The sequence below is a fragment of the Lates calcarifer genome, linkage group LG12, assembly GCF_001640805.2.
Source record: "Lates calcarifer isolate ASB-BC8 linkage group LG12, TLL_Latcal_v3, whole genome shotgun sequence".
Classification (NCBI taxonomy): Eukaryota; Metazoa; Chordata; class Actinopteri; family Centropomidae; genus Lates; species Lates calcarifer.
The window spans coordinates 12,492,253-12,512,794 of record NC_066844.1 but is presented as its reverse complement, the minus strand read 5'-3'; the positions used below and the strand labels follow the sequence as shown (position 1 = coordinate 12,512,794).

The following is a 20,542-nucleotide window of genomic DNA, read 5'->3' as shown; positions in this document are numbered from 1 at the left end:
GAGAAGTGGATGCCCTCTGAGCTCATTCATCTTCCTTGTTCCAACTGGACACAGTCCATGATCCTGTAGCCACAGTCAGGCCGCACTGATCCCAATGAAATGTCATACGGACTATCCATCCCAATCAGACCATTTAATTTTTTGTTTGTTTACCAACTGAACATCCAATTAACAGGATGTTGCCATCTTGGCTAAAACCAGGACTATGTGGCAGTTAAAACCATTAGCCAAAGGCTACAGAAAAGCTTGTTGACTCCTTCGGAGGCACTCAACTGCAAATTGTTTTCTAATGACCACAAACAGCAAAAAAGTCACTGTTACTGTGGAAACAAACACAGATTAGCATTGAACAGAAGAATAACTTGAATGTTGTGTGGATAATGCACCATGCTACTAAATGAGAAGGTATGAGGATTTGTTTCCCATTCACAAAAGTGTTTTCTTATTCCTTCGCCTTTATATTCAGATGTCAGGCATTTAGCTAATGTAGATGTGGCAAATTGAGTTTTTCTTCAAGACAACAATTATCAAAGATATGAGAGTGGGACATGATTCAAGAGGACAAATTCAGTACTATGCCCCGCCTATCTGGCACTTTCTATGCATGTGTTTCTACATGTCACTAATCAAACAGATATAACAGCTTAAAAGCTAAGATTGCCTGGTGTCTGAGGCTCAATCTGCATGCATAGGCAGCACTAGGGTGGAGCTGGATGGGGCTATAGCCTCACCAAGAATTACAACTGCTCCACCATAGCCACACCAAGAAATTACCAGACAACTGACAAACAAATCTAATGTCCTTGAATAAGGCTGCTGTTTCTTTTGTTTACCAGTAAATCCAATCTAATAGCACCCCCTTCTATGCATTAGAATCAACTAAGGCGAGTTCACATTGCTCATGTTTATTTAAATCCCCTACAATCAATATGTTTATATTGATAATGGATCAAATTTCCTATCTGTACTGTGAAAGGGGTCGCTTGTTAAAAAGAACCAGAGAACAGAGAATGATCACCAGACTCTGCTGTTCCCCTCAGGTCTACTGATAAACGCACTGTATGTTACCTGCCTGGCACAAAACAACAGTGGAGCATTCAGCAGCTACATTAAGCTAAGCCATTTCCCTGAGTCACACATCTTTTCCCACTGCATGAGCATTTGAAGAAGGATCATGCAAAAAAACAGATGTACTAAGTCACACAATACTGAGCAGTTGCAAAAATCTCAGTCTGAAAGCAGTGCAAACTAAAACAAATCTGCATCCAAAACAAACATAATAAATGAGCAAAAATTATATGTTTCATAACACAAGACAAACAGGGGAGGAGGCGCTGCAAATAGTTCTGTATCCATTAAAATTTTAACTTGAACGTGGCGTTCAATGAACTGTAGGCTTGCAACTGCTCTTTTCATATGACATTTACAGCACAGTTTGCATTTATCTCAGTATTCTAGTGAGACATAAGCCGCATCAACGCCACCTCCTCCCTCCACCTGCTCTGCTCTCAGCCTCTGCATCTCTCTTGAATCTTGTTAGTTCATTAGTATCTCTGCCTTATCTCTGTCTTACATTATCATCTCTTTTCTGAGCTTGGTAATCTTAGACAAATCCCATCACCAAACTATGCCTGCAGTTCTCTCCCTCACACAGAGGTTGAGCTTGAAGCGCTGTCCCAGGAGCTGACTGTGCATTGAGCTGCTGCCTTAGTAAATTAGGAGCTAAATACACATAGGTTGCAGTGTTGCAAATTAAATGAAATGTGCTGCGCAAATTTGCATGTCCTTTTTTGTTAGTGAATCTGGCCTATAGTAGAACTATTGAATGAGATGTTGTAAATTTGTGACAGAATGGAGCAGTTCTATTACACCGACTACAGTGGGTAAGTCTGTGAAAGGGGGGAATAATGTGTAGAGGCCTGTCAGTAACAAGTGGAGAAATTGCTAGTTTCCTGGAGGGAAGGGAGCTCGTAGCTGATAGGACAGGACGATGGACTAGAGTTACACAGGTGCAGTTCCATTAACCCTGAAGACCACTGCCAAGGTTGTGAATCTAAAATGAGCAGCTACAGGCAGCCAGCAATACCAGAACAGGACATGGGAGGATTTGAAGGCAAGCACACAATATGAGATGACTGTGGTGGTTGTCAGCTTGCTGCTCATTTTTTGGAGTAGTGTGTCTATTTCCAGTCTACAGTCCAGTCTGACAATTGGATGTGAATATGAATTAGGGTTACACAATCACTGATCCTTGAAAAGTGTGATTTACTGATGAAATTAATCTCTGTGTTTTACCCAGCATCACTAATAGTGCATGTATTTTTCTTGATGCTTCAAGAAACAGAGAAGCTAAATATGAACACTTGAAACTAAGAAAGATTTCTACAATAAGTAAGAAATGGTCCACTTAACATGAAATTTTAAAAAACATGAATGTAGTAAATATAAATTATGAATATGATTTGACTTGTCCATCCTTAAACAAAGTCCAAGTCTCTATAAACAAACATTAGGCTGGACTGCCTTTGTAAAATGTGAAGGAAGCAGTTAATAGGGAACTACCAAATTAAATGAAACACTTATGTTTGTTGCTGTTTTCTTCCAGTCTAGCCCTAAGGAGTCAATCTGTGTAAACACTGCCCTGTGGAAGAGAGTTATTCTATCCTTATTTTATTTATTTATTTATTTTCACACATGATTTATTTTCTTTGTGTACAATTAAAGGACAGAGTGTGCAGATATTCTGGTTTAAAAAAGCACTGCTGCCTGCTACCAGGGAACAACAAAAATATATATAATCCCTGCAACGTTGTGACAGCGGACCATTTCACTCCCACATTTTCTTACAGTATCTGTTACACAACATGTGCAAATGCATGGTGAGAGCCTCCCACTCTTTGCTGAGAGAAATAAATAAGAGCAGAGGCAATAACTTGAATTGTGAATTTCATGTTCCTTTACATAAATTATTTCCAACAAAGGTCTCTTCTTTTCTGCTGTATATTTGTGAGCAAACACAAATACACGTGTAAACCTCTTTAAAAAGCTTATCATGATATCTTTTCCTGCACAGTTCATCTTTACACTACTTAGGGGATTATGGGAGCATCCAGTGCTGTGATTTGTATTTTGTTTCTCTCTTACAACAAAGAGCTGAGAGGGTGGCACTTTTTAACTGACTTTTTGAGACTCAAATGGCGCTTTTTTCCATTTTTGAAATAATAGTACTTCCTCGCAGCATGACAGTCATTCTCCTTGAGAAAAGTTTTTAAACTCCAATCCAGCATTGTTGCACAGAGCCCCACATACCATATCCACATGGTCCTGTGGCAAACACATGAAGCCCTATTCAATTAATTGTCCACATTTAATTCAAACTATATGTGGACCAGCATTTGGTGTAGAAAAAGTACAGTACCCCGTGGAGCTTTAAAGACAGTGAAGTAAAGAAGTCTCTTGCAGATTTGGTACCTACTGATATTTGATTAGATCTGTTGCCTCCTTTGTCCCTATCAAAATCTGTGAGTAAATTTTGTGTATTGCAGTTACTTGTAAATCATTTGTTTGCCTATTTTGGATGTATTCTCTCATCTTTTAAAGAAATCCCACAGGTCATGCAGTGTGGATTTTTGTGCACATTTTGTCACATAAGCTAATAGTATTGCGATTTGAACTTCAGCAACATGGACAAAATCGATCATGGTTGTAAATAGAGCCTTCGTCCCTAATTCCATTGGCCTCAATTATAGCAATCCACAGACAGAAGGGAAACAATGGGGAAATCAAGGGACAGTCAGCAAGAGAGAGAGAGCTCTCCTTCCTCTGCTGATTTTGAGTGATTATTGTAAGTGCTCTAATTATTAAATGAGAATAAATTCAGTTTTAACAGCTAGTACCTAGGTGTTGTCCAAAGTGCCCCAGGCACGGTGGTTTTTCAGTGACTTTTATTCTCCTCTTCACCTCTCTTTTTTCCAGAACATCCTGGCGCTGAGACTTTGGGAGTGAAAATGAGGGTTATATTATAGTTACTGACAGTCATTGGCCAACACCTCCCTCTTGCAGATACTCACTCTACCTGAGTTATTCACCTACAGTAATGACATTGCAATAAGGTCACAATAAGGACTTTTTTTTTTTTTAGCATTTTCACTCCATTCATAAACACACAAAGCTGTTTTTCAGGCCCTCACTAAAAGCTAACTATTATTTTGTCCAGTCCAGGAGCTATGGGAGTTGTCCCCTCTGATCAAAACTGAATTGACCACTGACCAGTTCAACAGAGAACCAAAAGCAGATCAGAAGGGACTGAAACAGGCATTTTACCCACAGCACACAGTGAAAGAGAGAGGCAGTGGGCATACATCCAGTCTCCAGCTCAACTCTGCTGTTTGTATAGAGCCATTCATCTCCTTATTAGGATCAGTGCTGGGGCTGAAAGGAAGCTACAGGAGCTCTCTGTGTTATTGGTGTCAGTGTCAGAGGATTTGTGATGCTGAACAAGGAGCTCAGTATTTGTTTAAGTATAGACAGGGACAGGCACAGAGAGACTGAGGCTGAAAAGGAATGGCAATACCACTCAACAACATTTTAGACTTCTCTTTTAAACTTTTCTAAGCAAGATCAGTCACTTGCCAAGCATTATACTATGTGGACAACAGAGAGTGGCTTGCTAAATGGCAGCTGAAAGCCAACACCAAGCATCTAAATCTGTGGACTGGAGCATTTGGCAACGTTATGTGCTGTTGGAGTAAAAGTGTCTGGTGAGACTGCAGCATGAAAACTGCTACCAGAGGGATATCAATCATGGCATGAATTATAAAGGAGCCTCACATTATCGCTGCCAGCATAAAAACAAAAGAGAAAACAAAAATCTATGCATGACGGAGAATCCATGAATGATCAGTACATGCTGAGTGAAAATATTTTATGCCGCCAGTGAAAAAAGCTCTAAAAACCATGGAACAATTACAGAAAAGCCTGTGGTTTAAAAAAAAAAAAAGCCTACTATCACAGGGAGCCACTGATGCCAAAATAATGAGTGGTTTCCGTTACTGAGGAGTGGCCTTACAACTCTTAGAGTGCAGGTGGAGGAGAGAAGTGTGAGTGTTGTGTGGGGCGCGATAACAACGCAAACGCATGAGTGATCAAAAACCATGCAAGCGCACAGAAGTGGACCACGCCAAAATACAACAACATTGCATCTCTACTACAAACCATTGCTGCTTTGCTCAACAGCAGGGCTGGAATTTGTAGTAGACTTTATTCTGGGTTTACTTCTGACACACGTTCCCAACAAGGCTAAACACAGTAACCAGTGTATGATTTCACAGAGACCCGCTACATTTGAGATCACCTGCTTTGATTATAAACCAACAGCCTTATTAATAAGGTGAGAGGACACTCATTGGCACACTGAGGAACAAGTTCATAAGAGGAACAACTGAGTATGTAGCTGATTCAAATAAGATGGACAAACTGCATCTGAAATAGAGGATTACATTTACTAAAACTATACTGATAGATTCATAATTTCTATGAGGCAAAAGCATCAAACCAGAGCTTGTGTAATTTTTCATCAATTAAAAACAAAAAAGTTTGATTCTTTCAGTGGAATTGTTAGTGTTTTTATACTGTGAAATTTTCTTTCCAATAGTGTTGAAACCTGTTTTTCTTTGAAAGTTGCTGATTTTCCATCCCAGTGATCTTTTTTTCTGTTCTGTTATGGTTGCAAGAAAATCCAGCTGCTAGTGTGGACTGAGAGTCAAATCCTAAATTAACTGAACTACAACTGAGCTAGTAAGCAAGGTTGCCAGAAAATAAGTGCAAGACAGACAGCAAATATGGGGGTTATAAAACAGATAATGGGTAAGCAAACATTCAAGTTTCTAATGTTGGAAGTTCCAAACAGCACCTGAATGCACCATAGAATTGTCAAGATTTCTCTAAAGGGTTAGTCGATTACAGCGGCATATGGCACCCATCAAAACACCCACACCAGTTTTATCTATAACCATACACCACCAGTGTTTTGACATGTGCCACTGTGGGTTGGCCCATGTCGGTGGGTCTTATTTTCCAGTGTCCCAGATTTTCTGACTCAACTTTTTCATACACCCCCTTGGAACATTTTACTGACCAAAGTTGTTCTTCTGGACTGCGTGACTCGCACTTAAGTTATCCATTTGTCCTACTACATACTATGACTATGATGCAACCATACTTAAAACTAACAATAAAAGTCAACATATTCACTCTGATGGATTAGCTATCTAAAATAACTTTTAAGTCTCTGTCAGTGGATTACTTTACACTCTATGTAAATAGAAAATGGGATCTTATACATTCAGTAATTTAAAATATGGAATACTGGAATGTAAACCTATAGTAAATGGGCTCAATTATGCTAAAACTCACTATGACTTGACAAAAATATTTCACAGCTTTCAGTTGTATCATGTGCTTTCATGAGCAGAATGGAGTCTGCTCAGTTATCCTGGAATTGTAGATATTCACATTTTGAACCCTGTTTAAAGTTGTGAGCGAAAGTTCATTCTTGAACTTGGAAAAAGAAGTTAACACATGCTTCCACAGATTATAACTGAGAAGTGTAAACATACACACCTACTGTGAGTCTACAGATGTGTGGAGCAATGGCTGCGGCTGTGTCTGGATCTGAGTTCCAACCTGTCTGACCAGTTTATAAGCAATGCGGCAGGTCCAAAGGGACTGGAAGTAGTATGTGCTCCCTCACAGACCACTGCAGCAAACACAGCCAACACGACCCTCGACAAAAACATTTCTCAGCGCTGAGAAACACTGAGTGCTATCCAACTAGTGGACAACTGGCCACAGCCCACAGGCAGGCTACACCCACCTGCTTCACTGGCCATTTGGTGCACAATCATCTTTCAGTCTTACCATTTCATTACCAATGAAATATCATGTTAAGGTCAAGAGTATACCCGCCTTCTCCCCAGTGGAGCTGCATATCTCGTTAACTACACACCAGCAGCAACAATTTTAATCCCACAACAGCTACCATGGGACCATTGTCCAGAAAAGCCAAATTCACTTTCACTTTACCTGCAACATGTAAATTAATCATGTTGTAAAAGTAATTTTTTGAATGCAAATTTTATGCAAATCAACAAGAATTTACACTGCAGCAGTAATCGTGGAATTGTTGTGAATCTTTACTTTTTGCAAGTCTAATCTCATAATCCTCTTTTTTGATTGTGTTTTATGTATTCATAAATAATGTACACTAAGATCTTAGTGCATATTCTTCCTCAATTCACCAGTTTTCTACAATGTGCAAGACTGCCAATCGCACACTCTAATCATCAGGGAAATGGACACAGATCAACAATGGAATTAGCCTTCCACCACAACTGTTGAATGCAGAGACTCTAATTAATGACTGCTAAGTGTGAAGTGGCCAAAAGAAAACAATAGCTGCTGGCTCAGTTTTGGAAGAGTCAGAATAGCTGGAGAAAAATACTTCCATGGCAGGCCACAATGAGGACAAAATAAACAGCCTGGAATGAAGTGGCAACTGTTTCTTCCCCCTTGTGAACCAACTTTGCCTGAAATATGAATTCCGCTTTACTGTGGGGAGTCAAAAAATGAGAAGCATTATGGGTATCGTTGCACCAGATCAAAGTTAGACAACAACATGATGAGTCTCATCTTTGAGAGGCAAGGGATTTGTTCAAGGACAGCTGCAGTCGAAACGGCATGAGGGAGATGAGTATAGGTATGCAAAGGAAAGGGGGAAGAAAGGACAAAAAGGAGAACCTGCTGACTCACTGTAATCATTGGGCTGAGGCAAGCTGAGCTGCTGCTCAGGGTAAAGCTCTGTGCCTCCCCTTCACAAGGACAAAGTGATGCTTCCCATCAACTGTGTAGAGCTATATGATTGAAGGTGGGAAATAGAATGGTGAAATAAAACTGTCTCATGGCATGGCTTCTCTTTCTCTCTTCTCACACCAGAGTGCAGACAGAATGATGCAATCCGAGGAAGGCAATAAATCACCCAAAGCTGTGTGAGTAAAAACCAAAGCTAAAAATAAAGCCCTGATCAGACAGACAGCAACAGGATTGCAACTGGTTTGGAGAGATCCTAAGTAGTAGGAGAAATAAGGACCAAATAACTGTGGACATAGCTTCTGGCAACTCCTGGACACAGTATTAAACATCAAGCAGTGAAGCAATATGTTGTCAAAGTCTACACTGTAACAAGATTTTGACAGGACTACAGTGGCTGCAGCATCCTGATGAGGCTTAATTCAATTCCCATAAAACAAAAGCACACAAGCCACTGTGAGAACTGTTGTGGGACTGAGCTGCTGTAATGTTGTGTTATCCTTTGGTTATTCAAGACAAAGCTGATAAAAGAGCATGTCAAACTGAATACGATTGGGTCTCTATGCATATTGGGTAAACAAACACAAAGCTACACTACGCTGTACCACTGAAGTACTGCAATTACAGCTGTATCAGACAACAATCAATAGCACATTGCTGCTCTTCAGTTATCAGGTATCAGGTATTAGGTACATGGTGTGTAAACAGTCTCTGATTTGTGTAGGGAAAATTGAAAATTTTCATTTTAACACAGACCTTTGCATTTAACTAACCAAGGTAATGGGTCAAATCTCTTCTTCTTCACCATTTTGTCCCGACCAAAACATCTGGACATGCTTCTGCACATGATCAAGAGAAACAATTGCATTTTAGATTACCCATTTCACAAATGGTCAGTTTACTTGTCATGGAGAGTATTATGCAGCTGTGAAAAAGGCTGTATAGTGTCTTCTGTGGCTCTTAAATTGCTTTCTGAAGTCTTAGGACATGATCCTGGTGATGCCTGATGTTTGAAAATCTTTTCTTTCTTTCTTTCTTTTGGTAACTCCCAAATTTAGGGTAGCCCTCAAGATCTGAGTCTTGGTCCATCTAGCAAGACCTGTGGTTGCTGGTGGTAACAGTAAGTGTGTTTTAATAAAGCAGGTTTACCACTGGGGTAAAGAAGTATGGACTGAGAAGGTTTACTGTGTAAATAGGTAAGTAAAGAGGACAGTCAGCATGTCATCCATTATGATAAATCTGGACTTGTGATCAAATGTTGTCTATGTGAATACACAGAGACACCAGCTTTTGTCTTCCGTATCGCATCTAAGGCATGCATGCGTTCTTCATTGTGGATCTCTTGAGTGTGGGGATGGAATTTGAATGCTGCACAGGAGAGGCTTTTCCTTTACCAGTGTAAAGTATATAAAAATCAACTACAGAATGCAAACACAACAAATTGTTTTTGCTGAAAAACTGTTGCCTACTAATAGTATCAAAATGTGGGCTGGTATAAATCATAACTTCAGGTTTAGAATTGGATTAAGGTAAAAACTAGGGTATGGCGATTAGGAGATAGGTAATGTATTGTATCAGTGAAGGCCCTCATAAGAATAGAAGCAGAGATACATGCATGAGTTTTTTTATGTATGTCTGTGATTGGTCACTGGATTCAAGCTACAAAAACATGGCAGATCTAAGAGCATTCAGCTGTGACAACAGCAATGACAGCCAAGTTTAGGCCCACACAGACACACACAGTATCTGTTGCATACCTTGGCACCATCAGGGTGACCCCACACAATTATGCAGCATTTCATGCTTGTGCCATGAGCTACTGTATATAGAAAATAAACTATTACTAATATGACCACCTGAAAATATTCTTTTTCCGTGGTACTGTTTCAGACAGAGAAACCACTAATTGCTCTCTTTTTCCAACACAGGAGTCAATAAGAAATGGCTGAGTTAACTTGTAAGTGCAAGGAATGATTGCCTCCAATGAGACACAGAGGAGAAGAGGGCTGCTCAGCCTGGATGCCTCATACATGCTCATTTGAATTGCAAATGGTGGTAGGCAGCATGCTGGGCTGTGAAATCCCAGCAGCACCCTCAGGCATCTGAACCTTACAGAGTTTCAGTGTGTCTGAACTCTATACGATCACAGAGTCATGTCGAAACACTGACCAGCAAACAGTGGAGACTGATGCTGGTGCTCAGATGAAGTAATGGCCTCCCTGGCATTTAGGAGAGAGAGGAAGCATCAGGTGATACTCTGAGGGAGGCGAGCTGGCATGCTGACGGGGCGAGGCTGACACAGCAGGCACAGAAGTGTGTCTGTTGTTAACGGCATGGATGCTGTGTGACAGCAGGTCTGCCAGCTGAGGTTGACAGTGCATGCAGTCAAGAGGAAGAGTATGACGAAGCATCACAGGCCCACCTGTACCGCAACAGGGAGCAGGCCAGAACACTGCAGAGGAGCTGGGCCAATGATAGGCCTTGACAAACCAATACAATAAGATATGTAATATAACAGGCTGTCTTAAGAGTCAGTCAAAGACTTTTTAAGGATAACACTTCATAGGACTTTCCGGGAAATTGTTTTGCAATTGTATACTCAAGGACATAGAGACATTTAAGGTAGAACTAAGGTAGTTCAAGGTGCATAATAACATAGCATCCTGAAAGCCAACCAGTGCATTGCTAAAACATTCCTCTTCAGTACTGTATGTAGTTCCACAAAACCAGTGAAAGGCGGGGGGGCCAAAGGTAAGGCAATTTCCATACATGGATGTGTCTGAGCACGCAGGCAAAAACAGACGAGACAGGTGCCGCTTCACCCCTGCAGCCAAATGTCTCCACAGTGTTCGGCTGAACTCTGTGTTTTACACCATTTACACTTCACTGACAGACTGATTTACTGCGAGTTAAAAGAGGACAAAATATCCAATGAACAACAAATCACCTTGAGTTTGTTTTAAAAACAAAATTCAACCACTTTGTGAAGGCAAAACCAGAGGTGTTGACGAGTGAATGTAACAATGGCAACAATGAGTAAGTCCTCACAGTGTGTTTATGTGCATCTGTGAGAGTGGCTGTTGCATAATTAATGATGGGTGCGCTGGAGAACACAGTGACTAAACAAGCCAGCAACGGATCCAGTTCGCCCTGACAGGCTGAGGACACAGAGTGAAACAAACAGACAACAGCTGATTTGTGAAGCCAGGCTGCAACTTTGAAGGACGTGGGGAAATCCAAAATGAAAGTCAAGGCCCGTGCTTTAGGTGAGAACGTCATATATTTGGGGCGGGGGGTCACTGCCTGGTTTGCAGGTCTGATGTCAACACTGGGCCAGTGGGCACAAAACGACGCTACAACTTGCTCCAGCTCCTGTCCCTCAATATTATTCTTCCCCCCGTAGAGGACGGCGAGCAAGTAGTCCATGCGCGTTATAAAAAAAGGATGGTCTATTTAACAGCTGCGGCTTGAATACATGCCCTCTCATTGCAGCAGCTAAAAGAGAGAACGTAACAAAGCGCCGTAATAGTCACTGACGAATTACGTGTAAGACAAATAACACGGGAAGGATCTCGGAAATGTTAAAGCCCGATACTCAACAAATCTTTCAACACAACCAAGACTGTGCTCATTCCGACATGGGCAGTAAGCCCAAGAGGCGAAAAATATAAATATTTCAACATACCCTCCTCTCAGACGGACATCTAGGGGAGGACCATGAATGGTACGCGGGGGGGGGGGGGGGTCAGTCCTGCTCCTGCCGCCGCCGCCGCCGCTCCTTGTTAATTCCCCGGTTTAAGAGAAAAGGGAGTGTGTCGGTGTTTTGCCGGTGAAAAGCCTAATGAGAGAAGGAGGAGGAGGAGGAGAGAAAGAGGGAGGGACACTGTCAGATGCAGGGAGGCAGGAGGGAGGAAGACACACACATACGCACGCACGCTTACAGTCCGTGTGTGTTGAAGGGGGAATGCGTAAAGCCAAAGGACGCTTGTTTCAGTCCTGCAAAAAAATGCCCCCCAGTGTTAACAAGTGCTGAAATCTAAATAGGCACGCGGGAGAATGCCAATAAGATCACATAATCTTTTACTGTTTCCACAGCAGCTACATTCATCTACGTGCCAGTGATTTTGTCATGACATAAGACAACATGAGACATACAACCCTCCTATCACTTGTTAGTGAGCAAGTGCAGACGTTTCACGGTTTTCCCTCTCCAGCTTTTAATGAAATATTTAAAAGACCGGGCAACTACATCAGAGGAGCTGCTGTTATTTCTCCCAGTGTCGTCAGGATGGCACAATCCCTTTGATTTCATCACTTAGTCCATTGCTAACAACACACAGTCTTATGACTCCCTCACCTTAGCATGCAGAGATGATGGGATTTATTAGCACAAAGGGCAGTGCGTCCCGAGCCACCCACAGTTGTAAACAAAAATAATAGGAGCTCGCCCGTGAAAAGCAATAATGTGGAGGTATCAGTTCCCTATTGTGCCTGCTAAATCAACAAGGTATTATTTTGAAAGGCCAGCTGAGTTTGATATAATTAATTACTGATGAGAGGTTTCTGTTGCTGATTTGATTAATCACTGTCAGTCCTTTACAAAGGCAGGGTTATAATGCTAGAATGTGTTTGGCAGTACAGTATAAATATTACAGTTATACCCTAAACCTCTATATAAATCATACAAGGTCACCAGAAGCTCACTTCACTTAAAAGAGAGTGATGGCACGAGGCTATATTGTAGGACAATCTCATTTTATTTGTAGCTCATGTTGCAGTGGCTGGATTAACACCAGGGGGCCTTAAAAGCTCTGGGTTTACTGTGATCTCACAGCTTTGTTTTAATTTGACTGAACATGTATTTGGTAATATATACAGATAAAGCACAATTTCAGGTGACATGATAATGTCCTTGAATGAGTAGATCTACCCCACTGATGTAGTATTGCACTCTTATAACATTGTCTCACAATACAAAAAATATTGTAATCACCAACAAATTCAACTGAACCTTCAGCAGTCTGGTAGGAGACTTGCAGCTAATGCAGCCTTGAGCCACTATCTTCAAGTAGGGGTGAGGAGCGGGCTACAGAGGTGAGAGGTAAGCTTACTTCTTTCTGACTCCACACCTCCACATTTTATTCATTTTCAGACTCACTGTCTTAAGAACCAGCTGACACTTACTCAAACGACATTACCTCAGGACATTTATCAAATTTTTTGCTCCCTCTGGAGCCACAAAAGGCTTTATACAATTATTTTTTACATGCAGTTCACAGATCTCCCCAAGACCTTCAAACAGACATTCATGTGTAAAATCAGTGCAGTTCCTCTTTAAATGGTCCTGTTATCCAACACTGTCTTGGCTCTCAAGTCAAAATCTAATTTTAAGACATTTTAAGTCATTATTTCAGATTTGTGCTTTGCTTATTTGCTTATTCATGCGTTTAAAGCAGCTATAATCAGTGTTTTTATTTGAGCAATGGTCCACATGACTACTTGACAGTGAGAGGGGTCGCTTGTTGTGACAAAATCCACAGAGAAAACCAGACTCTGTGGCTCTCCATAGTCCTCTTTTAGCTGATTGTTTTAGTATTATTGCCAACATTTTTTGGGTTTGTCTCCAGTAGCAGCAGGGAGTTGTTTTCCAAGAAAACAGCTCAAATAAATCTAAATGCTTTGGATTTCAGAGCAAAACAATATTTTAAAGAGCAAGATAATATTTCAGTGTTGTGTTTACAACTTGTTTACAGTGGCTAAGAAGTTATTGCATCTATTAGGCTACTTCATAACTCATGAAGTTACTGTAATGTGATTACTTTTTCTAGTCATGAGTAGTATAAGGGATTAGAATTTAAAATTCAGATATTACAATATACTTACTCCCCATAATGCTTTGTTACTAGTTTGGGTGTTGTAAACCTACAGTTGTAAACAAAAATAATGGGAGGTATCAGTTCCCTATTGTGCCTGCTAAATTAACATGGTATTACTTTGAAAGGCCAGCTGAGTTTGATATAATTAATTACTAATGAGAGGTTTCTGTTGCTGATTTGATTAATCACTGTCAGTCCCTTACAAAGGCAGGGTTATAATGCTAGAATGTGTTTGGCAGTACAGTATGAATATTACAGTTATATAGCGATATTACCCTAAACCTCTATATAAATCATACAAGGTCACCAGAAGCTCACTTCACTTAAAAGAGAGTGATGGCACGAGGCTATATTGTAGGACAATCTCATTTTATTTGTAGCTCATGTTGCAGTGGCTGGATTAACACCAGGGGGCCTTAAAAGCTCTGGGTTTACTGTGCTGTCTGTGTCAGACAGCATTCATGGGAGGTACTGGTGCGGAACATGTTAGGTCAGGTTAGCACAAGGTCTGAAGGTGTGAGCAGGTGGTTAGCCAAGACAGGAGAAACGTGACTTCTAGTAACTCCTATGTTATTAGGAACTTCAGCCACTGGTTACATTCAGCAATCAGGTGGTTTTGCTCAGTGTTGGAGCATGTGTGAACCCTGCAGCTGGAGGATAGGTTTAGGGCCAGAGGCTAAGCTAGCTGTTGAAGGTCAGTAAATAGTCCAAACCAAAGTTTAGCATTATGTTTTCTGTTTCCATATGTGTTAAATGTATAATATGATGTGTGGGTGTGGAGATGTTGGAGTTGTTTATGAATGACTAATGTGTAATGAGTAGCTGATAACATTTTTCAAGTAATGTTCCAAACACTGATTAACACACAGCAAACCAGGGCCAGGTAGTATTCAAACTGTACTCACTCCACAGGAGGTGGAAGGGACAGTGGTTTTAATAGCTGGTGCATTGTTTTGAAGCATTTGTATCGTTGCATTTATTCAGGTTCTTCCTTTAATTTGAAACCCACCTGTGCATTTGTATGTTCTTTTTCCCAAGGGCTTCATCAATAAGATCATGTCATCATGAAATTTTAGTCCATAAGTCATAAAGATGTTGTTGCACTTTTGAAAACATTAGGAGGTTTCTGCTTCATGAATGTTGAGGACCACTTGTGTTTGACTCAGAGTTTGACATCTGTGTTATTGATAGCACTTCTACGTCAAGGACATACAAGCAGGAATTCAAAAGCCATGTGTGTTCAAGTGGATATATTCCTGTTTTGCTCTGGTCATTTTTTATGCCAAGAGGATGCTATTTTTTTGGTTCCATATTTTCAAAAGGCTCCAAACAGTTCAAAATTAGGTGTGTGAACTGGAACGGAACTCATTTCATGTTGGTGAAAAAGTGATAGCATCGTACCTTGGTCAGGTCAAAGCCGCCTACTGTAATTATCTTCTTGTATTGTACCACAGGGTGGCACCAAGGTGGAAATTTTCACATTCTACTCTTAGTGGTAGTAGTAGTCCTTTTTTGTGAGCTCCAGTTCTTCCTCTCACCCTGTCACCTGTTTTAACTTCTCACTGTTGGGTCTGGTTTAAGGTGCAGCACAGCACATCTCTGACCACAACCAACCACACCGAGAGGTCAGAGGTGAAACAGGCTTGAAACTTTCAACTTTAACACTGATTGTCTCACAAAATATTTTCTGCCACACCTTTATTGTTATCATTGTGGAAAAGTCTTGTGTTTAGGCCACAGTGTAACACCTCAGAAACCCACAAAAATGGTGAGCAATAGGAAGAAAGATACACACACATAGCACCCATTTAAAGGATGCTGTAGAATAAACTAGTTGTCTCTTTATGACTTTATGGAAGCAGGATGTCTTTGGCTCCAGGCAAACACTCACTTGGCAGGACGGTGGACTCACTGTGGACAGCAGAAAGAGTTGAAACCACACAAATCCTTGTTACACATCATATACTGTGTTGTTATTACCTGTAATTGTTGTCAGCTCAGTTCCAGGGCAGTTTTGCCCAGTGTTCCCCAAAATTAGAGCTGATAGATAATCTATAAGAGATCCTTCAGATGGGCATTCTTTAGAATTCTACTGGCATGTGCTACTAGCTGCGGGTTGCTAATCAAAGACAGCATGAATACTCCATGTGAGGCAATGATGCTGCATGTTTCCTGGGATATGTTGCTTCCAGTCATGTTTTTAAATAGAACAGAACATCATAATTATTTCATTCACTTCTTCTTCTTCCCACCTGCACAGTTTTCTATCCCAGCACGCTCTGGATGGAAGGCAGGAAAACACAGGTAGGTAGTCCACCACATGATAAACACAAAGGGACAGATGCTCACTTTCATACTGAAGGGCAGTGTAGAGTCTTCAGTCTGATGTAAGAGTGTCTAAAATACAGTCTGAACTTGGGGTTGGCAAGCTAAAAGAGTATGACTGGCTAAGTGGATAATTTTCATAAAAACATACCTGTTTTATATATGGAATCAAGTACTTTGTTGGCACAGAAAAGGTTGCTGGGTCTTATAAAACTTTCTGGTTCAGCCTAGAATAGTATACTATTCTCAGCTGTTAAAGTCCAAAGTCTGCCATTACATCCTTCAGCCAGTATTTATGAGATAGTGATACTAGTCTTTTTCCTTTTCAGGAAAATTAGTCATTGAGCAAGCAATGCAGAGAATCCCACAACTATAACTAGGTTAGAGGTAACCTTTAAGTCCTCAGGCAGTATTTGAGAAGAATATTAAAAACCCAAATCCAAAAACATAAAGCTGTGGGTGCCTGGATCATGGAAATATCCTTCTCATCAACTTGTGGGGAAAAAAAATACTCTGCTGGTCAGATGGAGCCAGTGAAGTAGTCCAAACTGTAGTAGCCTATGCATGATGCATATTGATGAAGAATGATGCAGACAAAACGCAATTTTTTTTTTATATTTTCAAGCCCACTTTCTCATCCCACCATACCTTGATGCAGTCTGTGGGGGTAGCTGCAGTTATATGGTTGTTTTACAAATGACAGATAGTACATTCTTTTGTATTGGATCAGTGTTCAAGCATTCTTCTATCCAGCTGCTCACACTTTAGTCTTTTCCAGTGGTACTACTTGATGTCCCTCAGAGACAACATTTTGAATTATATTATTGAAAATAAGCATGCAGTGAATTTAGTCTTTAGTTTTCTGCCAACACACACACATTCAATCAGTCTGACAGCATCCAGTCAGTGTGGGACTAGCAGAACCAGTAGGTGAACAGATAATGTCTCAGATTATCACAGCAGGATGTAAAAAACTGCACTGTGGACACTTAAAATAAAAGCTCAGAAAAAATGCCTGATCAGTTTGGTTTTAAGTCATTGAACAAAACTGAAAAAGTGTTTCTTATTTCTATAATTTTAAAATACTTATTGTTACTCCATCCAAGATTATAAAATCACATTAAAATTTTGATGAAGGCTGCAAGATGACATGTTCAGGATTCACAGTACAAGGTCAACAGCCTACCTAGTTAGTTGGCTGGGAAGATAAAGGTAGGTTTTGTTAAGCTAAATACATAAAAGGAGTTTCTGTGTTTATTTACAAGGGCAGACAGTTGCTGTAGCTAACTGGCAGGTCTTTAGAGGCAAGGTGCATGTGAATGGCTGAAAGGTGACAGGATGGTGACAACACCACTGTAATCGAAAGTGACATAATGAAATCAAAATGTTACATGAAAACAATGTATATTTGAAAAGCCTTAAATATTTTTTCTTTGATGTCTTTGTTGATTGGACATGGTACCACTATGTACATAGTTTTCTTTTGTCCCGTCTTTATGTGAAGATGTACATCTACCTTTTGTTTTGAAGATGAATGGCTGGAAAGAATGGAATGTATGGCTTGAAGATAATATAATTAGATAAATAAATGAATAAAAAGTTTGGAAAATGCATGACAAATAAAATAAAAACGTTTCCAGAAAATTCTGTTTTTATGATACTATGATTTTAATAATTTATTCAATAATTTGACAAGTTATTGGTTCATTTATACATTTTATATAGTGTATTCATGTGATTATTTATTTCAGAATGTACTTGTAATAAAGCAAAATACAATAAAACACAAATTGATAATAATTCTGATTTTGCTGTTCTCTGATGTTACCACTTTTCATTCTCCTGAAGACAAACTTTATTTGCTTTTTAGCAGGAGTCCTCACATGCAAGAAAATAAATCTGGGTACCACCATGCCTAACTAGCCTAGTCTCACTTCTACAGTGTATTAACTCTACTTGAACAGTAACTATTTAGTCATACAGAATACCCATAAAAGTGTTGTGCAGCACCTGGCAAAATATCCCATTATTTTGCTATTATTCTCACTGTTGCCATTTAACGCTTAGCCCATTTGTTCATGCAAGACAGTCATAACCCAAACAATTTCGTTCTTTATGTGACAAAGTCTGGCGTGAAATGATAAAGTGGGCCCGTCCAAGTGATTTACAGTGTTTTTGAAAAGAGGAGAGATGCAGCATCCCATCTCTTCCCTGTCTGATTCTTTTTCCTCACTGTTCCCCCCCACCCCCTGCTATCTGTTGGCCAGGACATAACTATTTCCTTCTCTTCATTTGTTCCACCACCACATGACCTTTTCTGAGGCGATGGAAGGTACTGTGGCTAAACTGCAAACTTAAAAGGTTAAATTGTGCAGTCTGGAGATGAAATTTGTTTCTATTATTTAGAATTATTTAGTGAATGCTTTTATGCTTGTACAGGTTTAAAGCGTTTCAAACATCCAGCAAAAGAAGGTGACGCCCATACTTTGACAAAATTATTGATGGCATAACATTAAAACAAATTTGATTTTTTTTAGCCCCTCAAAGGAAGCCCTCGACTAATAATGTTTTTTTTTTTCTAACCTTGGAATGGTTTGTAATCACTGAAGCATCTTTTATCTTTGCTCAATCAACCAGACAACACTGAGATGCCCAAGTGTTGATTTTATTTGTATTGTAATTGTATTTATTTGTATTGTAATTGTATTTTTATTCTTGTACCATCTGTAACTTTACCCGTGCATGTATCTGGGCAGCATTGGGGGTCAGAAGGGAACCAGCCTGTTAAGTTCCATGCATGTGTGTCTAGACAGCTCCAGTGATGGCAAACAACAGCACAGCTCCCTTGCAGCTGCACAGGAAACCAGCCGTGGCATCCTGAACCCTGTGACCTTGTGCCCACATCTGGTCATCACAACAATAACAGCAACAGCCTGCTGACACCGACTTCAATAACATCTTCTCTCTCCAGGGACATTATGAGGCCCCATAAAGAATCTTTGCAGTATGTCAAGTTTATAAATGATGGGCTGAAAGAAAAACCAAGCAACCAAAACAACAACGTATAAAACAAACAAATTCTATGCATAAAAGTGATAGCCTTCCCAAATCATAATAACAACAAAGACAGCTGTGATCCTGCTATATTACTGACTGCCATAGAACTAAATACAACTGCAAGAGCTTTAAATATCCATTAACTGGTAAGAAGTTTTCTATTGGCCAGTTTATAAATTGCAGCTTCACAAGTATACAGTTTTCTATATGCTGTCTGCCCCTGCAGAGAAAGAGCCATCAACATCTGCATTTCTGAGCACAAAACATGGTCCACCATCTGCCACCTGGCCATTCACCACTGGCCTTGAAAAAGCAGACGTCAACAGAGGAGCTGATATTCCAAAATATCTTTCCCAAAGAGAAATGTCTTGGACTGACAGGCTGACTTTTCTAGGTTACTGAATGTTACTAAAGGGTGTCCTTTTCTTTTAACTCCATCATAGAAAAAATCTGGTTTGAGAAGGTTTACCATTTAAGACAAACAAAATCTATTCTGTCTAATCAGATGTAGTTAGGGCGTTTTCATGTTAGGTATGATTGCTCCACCCCTCCACTCTGCCACCATTCAGCTTTCACATTAGTAAAGTTGTTCAGTACCTGAGTACACTTGTGTATCTTCACACTCCGATAATGGGTGTGTTGGTTTTCGATTTGCCAATAAATACAAAGAAAAAGAAGAGTACACTACACTGCACTACGCTATGCTACACATTCTAAATAGCAGTCCACCTCTGTGTTTTGGTATAATAGTTTTCACACCTGATACTAATTGTACTTGAGTACACAGGAAGCACACTAAAGACCACCTTTTCAAGTGGACAGTAAATAGTGGTCACACCAATCAAATAAAATGGACTTTGTGCCAAGTGTACTCGGATCCAGTCCCTGGTGTAAAAGAACCTTTAGAGTGCGTTGTCCACTAGTCATGTATGTGTGTGTGTGTTTCCTATTCTTGATTCTATCATAGAAGACATCCATTTCACCCAGCATGTCTGTAAGGTAAGTCAAAGTTATTTGTAGTACAACTAAAATATAACTAGTTCCTTGAAACAGACAAACTTAACTTTCATTTTAGTTTCTCAAAAATTGTATTTGAAAAGACAAGACACAAAAACAAAGATGCTGTGTGTGTATGTAAATGAACAACAAACTGCACTCTGCTGAGAGACTGTGTATATGCAAGGGTAACTCCCTTCTGTTCAGCTTATACACTTGAGGATATTGTAAGGCCTGCATGTACTGAGTGGCTGATGGATGAAAATAAGTGGTCTGATGATTCATGTATTGGCAAAAACCACAAATGCAGCTCCATCCCTGATAAGTGCACACACACACACACACACACACACACCCTACTGCTCACAAGCTTAAATGAAGTGTTTCTTCTCTGTGCATTTGCTTGCATAGAGACTGACTCA

The 20,542-nt window shown here is 40.1% G+C and overlaps 1 protein-coding gene across 7 annotated transcripts in view; it reads right to left on the bottom strand.

Annotated features, from left to right (window-relative positions):
• The window catches only part of LOC108886581 (band 4.1-like protein 1), a 75,069-nt gene extending 63,291 nt beyond the window's left edge, over nt 1-11,778 (bottom strand). For 2 of the 7 annotated variants that reach the window (XM_051074768.1, XM_051074767.1), the window contains exon 1: nt 11,552-11,777. The gene's annotated coding sequence lies outside the window, so the exon portion shown is untranslated. Of the gene's footprint in view, nt 1-11,551 lie in introns of all 7 variants that reach the window. The other 5 variants (XM_018681536.2, XM_051074769.1, XM_018681534.2 and 2 more) reach the window with 4 other exon arrangements.
• Between the last annotated feature and the right edge of the window lie 8,764 nt (nt 11,779-20,542).